The 14,503-nt window shown below is 35.8% G+C and overlaps 1 pseudogene; it reads left to right on the forward strand.

Annotated features, from left to right (window-relative positions):
• The first annotated feature begins 1,877 nt into the window (after positions 1 to 1,877).
• LOC114367260 overlaps positions 1,878 to 14,503 on the forward strand; it is a 43,709-nt pseudogene continuing 31,083 nt past the window's right edge.

Here is a 14,503-nt window from a genome sequence, read left to right on the forward strand (position 1 = left end):
ACAAATAATAGTATACAAACTTAAAAAACCTAAACCAAAAAATATTACCATACAAACGTACTATATATATAACACAAATAATACCTAAATCAAATAATATTAATACCAATATTTGAAGGTACAAGCTAAAAAACCACATACCAGGAGGGAGGAAGGGAGCAAAGCTTTTCGCCACCAGCACAAGCGAAACACTCACAAGATTATTTGAACTTGGGATGTGAACTGGAGAGGATAATAAGCGTTCATGCAAATGGGATACTGGCTTTATAGGGAAACACTTATTTCGCCAATACAAATGGCGATACCCTCTCAAAAGACTTCTCGCAAGTACGAATGACGATACCCTGCACCTCTGAAAAGCCTGCACCTCTGCATCTCTGCACGCTGCTCTGCAAGCCTCCCCCTCTTCGCCTACGCCCCGTTGCAGGTAACTCGCCAATCAAACTGGCGAAAAGCATTGCCCCTAACTCGCCAGCTCCAGTGGCGAAAACCACTGGCTATTTCGCTAGTGGCAGTGAAGGAAAAGCCACGTGTCCGTTCCAGGGTGGTATCGCCAGCTCCAGTGACGAGATACTTCATGCATGGCTGGGTTCTACTTAACAAAGAGACCCCCTCTGATATTAGTTTCAAAAGGAACCTATATCAGGAAATAGTTTGTAAAACTAATCCCATTAGGTTAATTTGCAAAGCATTGAAGCACTACTTCATACTCATTGCTTGTGCAGTTGTCCAAGTTAGAATTTTTTTTTGGTACAGCAGGTTACAATATAGTACTAGTATTTTTGCTTCTGTTTTTTTTATTCTTTTGAACATAGTAATTTTTTCTTGAAAGGGATACAGTACTAATATAGTACTACTAGTAGTATATACAGAAAACCCCACCCGTAGTTATTGCCAATTATTTACTTCTAGAAGCCAAATGTTCCTCCAACTGAGTATCCACGCCACACACCAACTCCAATGCTGCAACATAATTGTTGTTCCAAAGCTTAATTGCATATGTAAAATAATTATCATAAAAATTAAATTAAATTAATTTTATTTAATAAAATAATTTAAATTTTAAGAACTAAAAGTTATTTACTAACTTGTTAAAATGAAAACAAAATAATATCTTAATATAAATTAAATAATACAAATTAAGCACCCATATAAAATTAAAAAAATCACAAAATATAAGACGTTAACTTAAATAGATAATTCCTATGATTATATTCTGTAGTTCTATACAATAAATATTTTTTGAGTTTACTTGATATCGGTTCATCTATATAGTAATAATTGTGTATGTAATTAGTGAATAACTTTCTTGATGTGTCTAATCACTTCAAATTAAGTATGTGAATTTTTTTTTTCAAGTTTCGCTCACAAGATGTTTGTTATTACTTTCGACACTATATCATCTGTACGCAACTCACCATAATTAGTTTTAAAAAAATCAAAAACAAATAATTAATTCATAACGTTAGAAACAAAATAAAAAAATCACTAGTCTTAAAAATAAATTAAAAATAGCATCATAAAAACAAAATTTTAAATCAAAATATTTTCTTAAAAAAACAATACAGTACGAACAATTTTACTAGAATTTCCACTGCCAAGGCATGTGATATAATTTTTAACAGGTTTTCTATTTTTGTTATTCCATGGAAATCAAAGAATTAAAAGATGTATAATAATTCAAACATTTTATTGAAAGAGATCTCTTATAAAAATTAATGCATGTTTTCTGCCTAACAAAACTGACACCCCGTTTAAGAGTTAAAGTGTTCCTAATACCCATCGATCGAAAGGAAACCCATCAAAAAACAGATTTTTTTTTCTCCCCTGAATCAATAATATCTACTATTGATGCTATTCTGCGATCTAACACATCAATGTCCGGTTCTGAAGGTGTTGTTCATGTTGCTTTCCTCCCAAGTGCTGGCATGGGCCTTCTTAACCCATGTCTCAGAATAGAAGCATTGTTCTTATGCTACGGTTGCAAAGTCACTCTCATCACTCCAAAACCCACTGTCTCTATTGCTGAGTCAAACCTCATCTCTCGCTTCTGTTCTTCATTCCCTCACCAAGTTACCCAATTAGACTTAAATCTTATCACTTTGAAATCCAACCACAGTTAACACCAATGACCCTTTTTGGCTTCAGTTCGAAACCATCCGTCGTTTGGCTTGTTGGAACACACACGGTTCCTCACTCAATTGCAAGAGATGCAATTCACTCCCTCACACATTCACTCGTGTATCACTCACTGTTTTCAAGCAAAGAATTGCACACACACTAGGAATAGCACTAGAGACTGAAAATGATAGAATGAAAACAACACTTTATTAAGATGTATGATTGCCCTTTTATACAAGCAAAACAAAGTAACAACCCTTCACTCTTGGGCTAGCACTTATAACATAATTTTAAAATTCTGTTACTCTCTCTTATATACAAAGCCAAAACAGAATTAAACTCTCACACTCTTCCTTAATTCTGATCTCCTAAGTCCATCAAGCCAATTCTGTCCCTTAACATTTTAAACCTCTCCCCTTTGAGGGGTTTGGTTAAAATATCAGCAAGTTGATCAAATGTGCAGCAGTACTCCACTTTCAATTTCTCTTTGTTCACTTGATCCATAAGATAGTGAAACCTTGTTTCTATGTGTTTGCTTCTACCATGAGAGGTTGGATTCTTTGACAGGCTTATAGCTGACTTATTATCCACAAAAAGCTTCACTCCATCACTCTCCTTGATTTTTAATTCCTGTAGTAATGTGTCCAACCAGACAGCTTGACAAGCACTCATTGCAGCTGCAACATACTCAGCTTCACATGTTGATAGAGCCACTATGGATTGCTTCTTAGAACACCACGATATTGGTGTTGCACCATACATGAATATGTAACCTGTAGTACTCTTTCTGTCATCTCTGTCTCCTCCCCAATCTGCATCAGTATATCCCATCAATTCCTCTGAGTTGCTATTGTCTTTATTTGGAAATAAAATTCCAGCATTGATGGTCCCTTTTATGAACCTTAGAATCCTCTTGGTAGCTAGGAGATGAGGAATTATGGGTCCTTTCGTATATCTACTTACCAGTCCAACAACAAATTCCAAATCAGGTTTTGAATGACACAAGTACCTGAGAGAACCAACAATCTGTTTGAACTCAGTTGCATCGACTTTGTCTTCCTTGCCCTCCTTTTCAAGTACAAGACCTGCCTCCGTTGGTGTTGCTGCTGAATTACATTCAACCATGTTGAATCTCTTCAATATTTCTGTTGCATACTTGCTCTGGTGCATCAAAATACCTCTCTCAGTCTTCTTGAATTCAAGTCCAAGGAAATAGGATAGAACCCCCATATCAGTCATTTCAAACTCACTCATCAATTCCCTTTTCAGTTCTGCTATCTCACTTTCATTACCACCAGTGATCAACAAATCATCCACATAGAGGCATATAATAATGATATTACCTACTGATTTGGATCTTACATAGACTCCAAACTCACAACTACACTTATCAAAGCCAATTTTCATCATAAAATTGTCAATTTTCTTGTTCCAAGCTCTTGGGGCTTGCTTAAGTCCATAAAGAGCTTTTCTCAACGTGAGAACCTTTGACTCTTGGCCAGCTATAGAGAATCCAGGTGGCTGAGTCACATAGACCTCCTCATCAAGAGGACCATTTAAGAAAGCACACTTCACATCTAGTTGGTGCATTGTCCAATTCTTTAGGCTAGCAATTGCCACTACTGTTCTAATAGTCTCAATTCTAGCAACTGGTGCAAACACCTCTCTGTAGTCAATCCCAGCTTTCTGTAAAAATCCTTTAGCCACAAGTCTAGCTTTATACTTGACCACCTTGCCTTCTGGATTTGTCTTAATCTTATAGATCCACTTCACATCAATGGGCTTCTTCGATTTTGGTTGAGATACCAGCTCCCACACTTGATTTTTCTCAATAGATTTAAGCTCTTTTGTCATAGCTTCAACCCACCTCTGATCAGTCATAGCATCTTCAAAGTTTATTGGTTCTGCTTCAGAAAACAAAGCAAAATGTACAAGATTCCCATCTGCACTTACATCAGCATCAGACAACATCTCAAAACATTGAAATCTAGCTGGTTTGGGTGCATTTCTCTAGGGTCTCACTTCTCTTTGAGTGGTATTACCATTCCCTTCACTTGTTTCTTCCTCTTCTGACCTTATCATTATTGAAGGTCCCTTCATTTCAGTATTCTGCTCCCAGTTCCAGCTTCTAGATTCATCAAATACCACATCCCCACTGATTATTATCTGCTTACTCTTCGGATCAAACAGCTTATAGCCTCCAGTTGAGTGATATCCGAGTAATATCATTTGTTCACCTTTATCATCTAGCTTCCTTCTTAACTGATCTGGAATATGCCTAAAACAAAGTGATCCAAAGATTCTGAAATGACTCACATTTGGTTTAGCACCACTCCAAGCTTCTTCAGGTGTTATTCCTTCCAATCTTTTTGAAGGGCTCTTATTCAAGATGAAGACAGCTGTAGACACTGCCTCTCCCCACAAGTACTTGGGCAGACTCTTGCCTTTCAACATGCTCCTTACCATATTCATTATGGTTCTGTTTTTTCTTTCTGCAGCTCCATTATGTTGAGGTGTGTAGGGAGGAGTCACTTCATGAATTATGCCTTCTTGATTACAAAATTCTTGAAATTCTACAGAAACATATTCACCACCACCATCTGTTTTCAATATCTTGATCAATGAGCCACTTTGCTTTTCTGCCATATTTTTGAACTTCTCAAAGACTTCAAAGACATCACTCTTCCTTCTTATTAGGTAAACCCATACTTTCCTAGTCAATTCATCAATAAAGGATATGAAGTATCTGTTTCCACCCAGAGATTCAGTTTGCATAGGGCCACACACATCAGAGTAAATCACCTCAAGTTTCTCTTTTGCCCTGATTGGTACATTTTGTTTGAAAGTGCTTCTTGATTGCTTACACTGTAAACAACCATCACATACTTCACTAGGAGGCTTGATCTGAGGAAAACCCAGCACCATTTCTCTTGAGTTTAGCTTAATCAGATCTCTAAAATTTAAATGGCCAAATCTGTAATGCCATAACCACTCTTCACTGTTTACTGTAGTAGTAAAACACTTCTGTTCTATCACATCAATCTTAATTTTAAATGTTCTATTTTTTGAAAGAGGGGACTTCAAAATGAGCTTGTGATTTCTGTCAAACACTCTCAACATCTTGTTTTCAAGCTTAGTCATAAAGCCCTTTTCTAATAATTGACCTAAGCTGAGTAGATTACTTTTCATACTTGGTACAAGGAGTACATCAGTGATGCAAGATTGACCTCCATCCTTTGTTTTGATAATGACCTTCCCAATTCCTTCAGCAGTCAAGATTCTATCATCAACAAATTTGACTTGGCTCTTCACAGATTGATCAAGGTTGAGAAACCACTCTCTTCTTCCTGTCATATGAGTGGAGCAACCTGTGTCTAGGTACTAACAATTATCACTTGCCCCTTCAATTTGAGTAGTTACCATTAGTAGTACCTGTTCAGTGTCATCATCTTCTTCCTGAGCCAATTTTGCATCATCACCTTTAGGTTCTCTTTTGTTATTGGGTTTGCTGTAACACTCATAAGCAAAATGCCCAAACTTTTGACAGTTAAAGCATTGAATACTTCTTTTGTCGAACTTCTTTCTATTTGAAGAGTTTTGGGAATTGGATCCCCCTCCTTTCTTGTGGTCCTTATCACTGTTCTGATTTCCCCTCCATTTATTGCTCTTTGCTTCAGTTTTCTCTTTCTTCCATCTATCACCATGCTTCTTTGGATTAGACCGTGCTTGCAAGGCTTGTTCACTTTTCTTCTCATTTATCCTTTCATTCATTCTCTGTTCATGAGATTCCAAAGATCCTTGCAATTCCTCTAGGCTAAGCTCTTCAATATTTTTGGATTCCTCGATGGCTACCACAATATGGTCGAACTTGGGTGGCATGGTTCTAAGCACCTTCTCTACAACTGATTGCACCGTTATCTTTTCTCCATAGCCCTTCATTGAATTCACCACTGTCTGCACTTTTGTGATGTACTCAGCAACTGATTCATTCTTTTCCATTTGTAGTAGTTCATATTGTCTCCTCAGAGTTTGTAGCTTGATCTTTTTGGTTTTTGTGGCTCCATCATGAGATTTCTGCAGAATGTCCCATGCTTCTTTGGAGGTTTGAGCCATTGCTATCTTTTCAAAGTTAGCAACATCTACACTTTGGTGCAAAATGAAAAGTGCCTTGCAATCTTTCTTTTCTTTTTCTCTATCAGCAGCCTTTTGTTCATCTGTTGCTCTCTCTCCGACAGGTATATAACCTTCTTCTATGAACTCCCAAAACCCTTGGAATCGCATCACCACCCTAATCTGAATCTTCCAATTTTCATAGTTCTTTCCTGTGAGAACTGGTAGATTTGCAGGAATTGAGCTAGATACTGCAGCCATCAAAGAACTCCTTCAAGAACACCTCCAAGAACCTTTTTTTAGCGATTCTTGCCCTTTCTATCGAAACCAATGCTCTAGATACCAATTGTTGGAACACACACGGTTCCTCACTCAATTGTAAGAGATGCAATTCACACCCTCACACATTCACTCATGTATCACTCACTGTTTTCAAGCAAAGAATTGCACACACACTAGGAATAACACTAGAGACTGAAAATGATAGAATGAAAACAACACTTTATTAAGATGTATGATTGCCCTTTTATACAAGCAAAACAAAGTAATAACCCTTCACTCTTAGGCTAGCACTTATAATAGAATTTTAAAAATTCTATTACTCTCTCTTATATACAAAGCCAAAACAGAATTAAACTCTCACACGGCTCACCTTCTATCTCCAATCCTATCTTCACTCTCAACACCTCTCTCTGCTTTCATGTACGATGTTAGCTTAATCTCACCTCTAGTTTCAGTCACTGAGAACTCACCTGTCTGAGTTACATTTGCTTCACCTCATCAGCTAGAATGCTCTCTTTTTTTGCACACCAAATCAAGGTGCACGCGCTTCTTCATTCATTGGTGATGATATCAAAATCGCAGGAATTGCATCACCACCGAGATCCTCAGTCCTTTCTTTGCTTCTTCAGCCCAAATCTCTCTTTGAGAGCATCTTCATGGAGGACAGCGGCAACCTCATGAAGCTGAATGGGATTTTCATCAACTCGTTTGAAGAACTAGAAGGAGAGGCGCTAGCAACACTCAATGGAGGAATAGTGGTTAAAGGGTTGCCCCCAGTGTATGGTGTTGGATATTAGAGTGGCTTGATGAACAAAGTGAGCGGTCGGTGGCGTATCTTTGTTTGGGGAATAGGACAACAACAAGAAAGAAAATAAAAGACATGGCTTTGGGGTTGGTAGAATGTGGGTGTAGTTTTTTGTGGGTGGTGAAGTTGAAAGTGGTTGACAGAGAAGAGAAGTAGGGTGTGAAGGATGTGTTGGGGGTTGAGTTGATGAGTAAGGTGAAGGAAAAGGGTGTGGTTGTGAAGGAATTTGTGAATTAGAAGGAGATTCTAGGGCACCCTATTAACCATCCTAGTGTAACTTGAATTAGTTGTTAGTTACCTAACTAAGTTTGTTATAGTTAGTTAGAGGTGGTTAGATTCCTGTTATGATAGTTATAGAGAGTATATAAGTAATGTAAAATACTTTGTACTCTTCAACCAATAATAATCACAATCTTGATTCATTCTCTCATTAGATATTTTCTCCATTTTAGTTGTATCCTTCTCAAGCTATCTCTTCTTCTTTATTCGAGTTCATCAATGAAATTCTTTTATACCTTTGTTATGGTATCAGAAGAGCTCTGTTGTGCCACTCTATCCTTTATCTTTCTCTCGTTTGTTTGTTCGATTTTGTTAGTACTCTGTTGATTCTTCAAGATGAGTGAAGAACAAGATGAATCTCTTAGTGTTCATAGCCCTTATTACTTGCATCCTAGTAAAAATTCAGCAATTTCATTAGTTTCACCTCTTATAGATCCAACGAATTACAATTCTTGGAACAAATAAGTTCTCACGGCCTTAAGTGCGAAGAACAAAGTAGAGTTTGCTGATGGTTCATTCCCTTCCTCGACCAGCCTAGAATCATAGATTGTACATAACTTGGAAAAACAAATAACATCGTGTTTTCATGACTTGTACACTTAGTTGCAATTTCCATTCGTCAAAGCATCTTATGGATGGACAACCCAGTTGATATCTAGAAAGATTTGAAAGCGTGATATTCACAAGGTGATTTGCTTTAAATTTCTGATTTACAACACAAATTAGCTTCGATTAAACAAGGGGACATGAATATTACTAATTATTTTACAAAACTAAGAACAATTTGGGATGAGCTTGAGAGTTATCAACCATATCCTATGTGTACATGTGCTTCTAAATGTGGTTGTGATGCTCTTATTGAAGTACAGAAAAGGAGAGATCAAGATAGAATAATGAAGTTTATGTGTGGTCTTAATGATCAATACAATCATGTTAGATCAAACATACTCATGATGGATCCCTTGCCATTGATTAACAAGAAAGACAATTTGCAAGTTCTAATGAACTTGACAATCTAAGTTTGGTTAATGTTGTTGCTAACACAGGATCACCTAATTCTTGCAGCTACTGTGGTAGAGATAATCACATAGTAGACACATGTTATAGGAAAAATGGTTTTCCACCTAACTTCAGCTCCAATAGAGGAGGTGGAGGCTTTGGTAGATGGGGGACAGGAGGCAAAAACAACAATGGTAAAGTTTGCACCCACTGTGGTATTACTAGTCATATAGTGGATGAGTGCTATAAGAAGCACGATTATCCACCTGGTCAAAAATTTTATAAACCTCAAGGAGCTTCAGTTAATAACATTGTTAAGGAAAAAGAAAATGTTTTAGAGACTAATGATAATGGTTAAGATGTTAAAATCACTCAGCAACAGTATCAAGCACTTATGTCCTTATTGGCTACCAACAATAATGGCTCTAATGGATCATAGGTTAACCAGATTGGCACAAGTTCTGCTTATACATCAAGCATAGGTAATATACTATCCCTTGTTTGTAATGTTCACAAACCTTAAGCTGCAACATGGCTTCTGGACTCTGGTGCTACAGATCATGTTACATCCTCATTGACTTGTTATTCTACATACATGGAAATAAATTCCATAGTAGTTCGCTTGCCTACTGGTCAACAAGTCATAGCCACACACTCTGGAATAGTCAAATTTATTGAGTTTTTACACTTAGAAGATGTGTTATACTTGCCATCTTTCAATTTCAATTTAATCTCCATATCAAAATTAGTTTCTACATTGAATTGCAAGTTAACCTTCTTCTCTAATTCATGTTTGATTTAGGATATAAGCAGCCAGAGGATGGTTAGTACAGTTGATGTAATGGAAGGTCTATACAAGCTTAGAGTACCTGCTGCCAATTTAGTTTCCAAGGCTAGCAATGTTATCAGATTGGCAAGTGTACCAATTTTATCACAAGTAGTAAAGATTAAAACGGAAGACCGAGTGTTGAGTCTACAAGGACTTTGTTTGCACTTGCATTGATAAATACCCAATTTGTAAGCAAGAGAAGAGGGAGTAGAATAGAAATAGGAAGAAAGAAAGAAATTAAATTTAAAAAGGCAAGAATAATAAAATAAACAAGAAGATAAACAAGAAGAGAACAAAAGATGATTTCAGAATGCTATTATGTTGGGGCCTAACATGGCTAACTACCCTTGATACAATATTAATGTTTTTCTCTATTAACTACTTTCCCAATTTCCACCCACGTCTACTAATATGCTTAACCCTGATTCCTCATGATGAAGAGCCTAATTTATGTGTTCTCGCTCCCAAATCCCTTTGCAAAGATTTAATCATAAACAACATTAAGTATAAAGATATATGCAGAGGCACAACAAAGTCACTCTATCCCTAATAATGCAATGTTGAGATGCCCTTTCCCAATTCTTTAGACATTACCATTTTCCAATGAATAACCCCTAAAAACATATGCATGGATGACCAAACCACACAATAACAATGAAAAGCAGAAAAGAACAATAGAAATTGAAATTGCATTAATAGATAAGAAGAACAGTTACATTACAAGAGCTTTGGCTACTAGGCTCCAACAAAGGGAGTTTAGCCTCTCATAGCCATGAGAGACTTTACATTTCAGAAGATAATGGAAGAAAGGGTTGGATGACTAGTAGTAAGAAAATGGGGAATGGCTAAGAAAAGAGGGTTTTCCCTAAGGGAGAGGCTCAGGCTTTGGATTTCTTCACTGGAGAGCTTTGAGACTCGGTGTGTCTTTTCCTTCTGCATCCTACTCCTTTTATAGGCTTGAGGTAGCTTACTTTTCACGTTGACTTTGCGCTAATTGCGCATCTGCGGGCTAAGCGCGCCTTGGGCTTTTCCTCGTGGACCTTCTCGTGCTGAGCCCGACCTGCGCGCTAAGCGAGAGTTGCATTCTGAGCGAGACTTCGTGGTGAGCCTGGACTTTCCCGCTAAGCGAAAGTTGCATGCTGGGCCTGGATTGTGCACTAAACGAGTTGTCTAATTCTTCCAATTCTTCTTCAATGCTTTTTCTTCCACATTTTTCATCAATTTTCCTCTAAAGCACTTCAATTCTTCTTTTGACTTTTGCTAATAAAAAATTGCGCAGATGTTAATTTCTTCGTTATTTCATTAAAAAAAAATAAAGTGAAGAAATTAATATCATTGTTAGCCAAAAATGACTATCAATTTAGCTCAGATTTTACAGTTATCAAGCAACAATTTCATTTTTGTTAAGTCTATGTTGTCTTGTAATAAAGAACTCATTGATGTTTGGCATTTTCCTTTAGGTCATCATTCATATGATAGGACACAATTGTTAAACAAACTTATCCTACATTGACTTGTGATAAAACCGTTGTCTATGATACTTGCCATAGAGCAAAGCAGAGAAAACTTCATCTCCCAATAATAATTCCTATACTTCTAATCCTTTCTCTTTGATACATATAGATATTTGGGGCCCTTGTGCCACAAATTCTTTGAATGGACACAAGTATTTTCTTACAATTGTGGATGATCACACTAGATTTGTATGGATTTTTATAATGACTTCTAAAGTTGAGACTCAAACTCATTTACAAGCTTTTGTTTCCTATGTTGAGAGGCAATTTAATAAAAAAGTGAAAGCTATTCGATCAGATAATGGTGTTGAGTTTATCATGAAATAGTTTTATCACAGTATTGGTCTACACTAGAATTCCTGTGTTGAAACTCCACAACAAAATGGAATAGTGGAGAAAAAACATTAGCATTTATTAAATGTTACTCGAGCCCTTCTTTTTCAGTCCAAGTTACCACCAATTTTTTGGTCTTTTGCCTTACAACATGGTGATTTGCTTATCAATTGTTTACCAACTCCATTTCTTAATAATATGTCTCCTTTTGAAAAATTATATGGCATTGCTTATGACATTTATTCCTTAAAAGTATTTGGTTGCTTGTGCTACACTAGCACTATCACTAATAATAGAAAGAAGCTTGATCCTAGAGCTTTTGTACTCTTCAATCAATAATAATCACAATCTTGATTCATTCTTTCATAAGATATTTTCTCCATTTTAGTAGCATCCTTCACAAGCTATCTCTTCTTCTTCATTTGAGTTCATCAATGGCATTCTTTTATATCCTTATTACACCCTTCAGTGGGAGGGTTTGTGAGTACATGGAGGATGGAACTCAATAATAGTGGAGATTGTGTGGGAAGGTGTGACACCCTCTACCCCGATATACATATTTATACAATAAAGTACATGAAAATACGAAATTACGTAAAATGAGATTTTATTTTCTAAGCATAAAAGAGGTCACATGGGTAAATGATTCACATTCACTTCACTGTTGCCAAATAAAACTTATCAAAAACATTTTCGGCTCAAAACAAGGTCATTCAAGTTTACAAAAGAACTTAAGTTAAGAAAAAAAATAAAATATAGTAAAATAACATGTTCAGGACATCATGTAATTAAAATAGAAACCCATGCCCTAATGTCACATCCTATCAGAGCATTATGTCCTGACATCCTCCAACATAAGGTTCCTTAAAACAATCCACCTAGCTATCTACTCCCACGAACACAAGGTTCACGATCATCACATGATTCAAATATAAACAACACACAAGGAGTGAGTTATCACATTCTTAAATAGATAGAGATAAACGAAAGCACATATATACATATAATATAAGTATAATAAGCTCAACTTAGCACAAGTAGCATCATTTTACCACTTATTGGATAATGTCACTTGTCCCCAAGAATTTAATCACAAATCACATTCAACACTTTCACATTAATCACATGTTTAGAACAACACATCTCTAGTACAACAAAACATCTCACACTCACACAATTCATTACCCACCATCACATAACAAGTCACAATGATCATTCCTCATGCGTTATGCAACAAATACACTAAGACTCAATCTTATATGTAATGTGGTACCATGTTAGTGAAAAACAACACCAGGGCGCCAAAGAGTACATAACAAGACACACCACACAATGGGTATGTTAGGCCATTCTTACTAAGTGAAATCATAAGGTGACCAATCAGGGTCACTCTGTTTTGCGAGAATGTTCCAATCATATGGGATCAACATAGGCTTAAAGGAACACTCAAACTGAGTGTATTTATCCCCAAGGTCTAGACTCCAAAGAATCCGTTAAGGCCTCAACTTCCTGATTTAGGTCCAAACCCTAAAACAATTTTTGCATGCAGACACTACTCATGAATTATATAATACCCACAACCTCACACTTATTTTCAAAACACGTTTAACACAATGAGCTACAATTTAACACCTTAGGTACCTAACTTGGAACCCTACACTTTCCCAGGTTCCTAACTTGGAACCCTACATTTTCCTTTTAACACCTTGCACATAAAACACTTTTCTCAAGGTAAACACTGATCTAGTTATTGTATAATTCACAACTCAAAACACAAGTAATATCACATCAAGTATTAACCACACACTCATTCACAACCATAACCCATGTCCATAATTTAACACCTCCCAACGTCATAATCCACCATTACATGTTCACGTGTATCTCACAAATTAACACATGCTCAACTTGCCACTTATACTCAATCTTAATCACAATTCATAATATACAAATAGTATTACATATATAAACATGCACGGTATATAAATGACTAAACACATAAATATTCAAATCATGAATTTACAAAGTGAAATATAATCAAACAAAACTACACGAATGATTCACTAAAACATTCAAAGAACCTTATAGTTAAATAGACTTTGACCAATTTTAAAGAATAACAATATGAAACAACATATAAACTCATACTAAATATTAAAACTAAAACAATAATTGATAATGTCATTTGGTTAGCCTATTCTAATTCCAAATTATAATATTAATTCCAAACTATATAAAAATCCCCTAAAAAGCATGAAAAGGGAATAAAAAATCAATATCTCACTCCCTCTTACGGAAAAATATTTCCTTACTTAATTTTATCAATTCATGCTAATTAGAAAATGCTAAATATCTAGGTTTCACACCCAACACAAGAACATATCAATTTCACAATAATTTTGCATTGAGACATCAATTGATCCGTCAAACACAGTCAATTCATGAATAATAGAATAAGAACATAATTGAAATTCATAAAACAACCCAAAATAACCCAAAATTTATCATCTAGAGATCCCTACACATGTTCATTTTAATCCCCAAGCATGAGTATCTCATCCCTTACCTCTAAGCGGGCTCATGTGCGTAGTCTGACAGTGAAAGCGGTGTCTCTAGTGGTTCCCTAAGCTTCCTGAAGCTTTTCCTCTGGTTGTTTTTCTAGGGTTTCCAAGCATTAGAGAAAAAGAGAAGAGATTTGAGCCTCAATTTTATTGTCTCCATGCGAGGGGAGTTTCTCTCTCCACAGACATTAGTTTGCAAATCCCAACGGTGGGCATATGCAAAATGAGTTATGAACCTAGTGTCTGAATTTCAAGACGATCCAACGGTTAATGAATCCGGGATCATAATTTTATTGAGACAAGTTTGAGTGTATGCGAAAAAAAGAGAAGCTTTTGGGAGAGGAAGAAGAGAAAACGAATTTGAGAGGAAGATAAATGTAGAAACATATTTTAATGTAAGAAATGACTCAATATGTCTTTATTTATAGTTAGAGAACTATGAACTTATTATTTACTCTATTTTTATTTATTTTATTGTTTTATAAAAGTGAACTCTAGTTTCTCCCTATCAAATGAATAAATATAACATCCTTTTTATTTTCTAAAAACACATATTTATTTTATTTATCTTAAAATAATTATTTTAATTAATAAAATTATTTCTCCTTATTTATTTAATTGCAAAAACCTCATTATTTTTTAAAACTTTATTTATTTTTAAATAAAATAC

This window comes from Glycine soja, chromosome 9 (assembly GCF_004193775.1).
Source record: "Glycine soja cultivar W05 chromosome 9, ASM419377v2, whole genome shotgun sequence".
Classification (NCBI taxonomy): Eukaryota; Viridiplantae; Streptophyta; class Magnoliopsida; order Fabales; family Fabaceae; genus Glycine; species Glycine soja.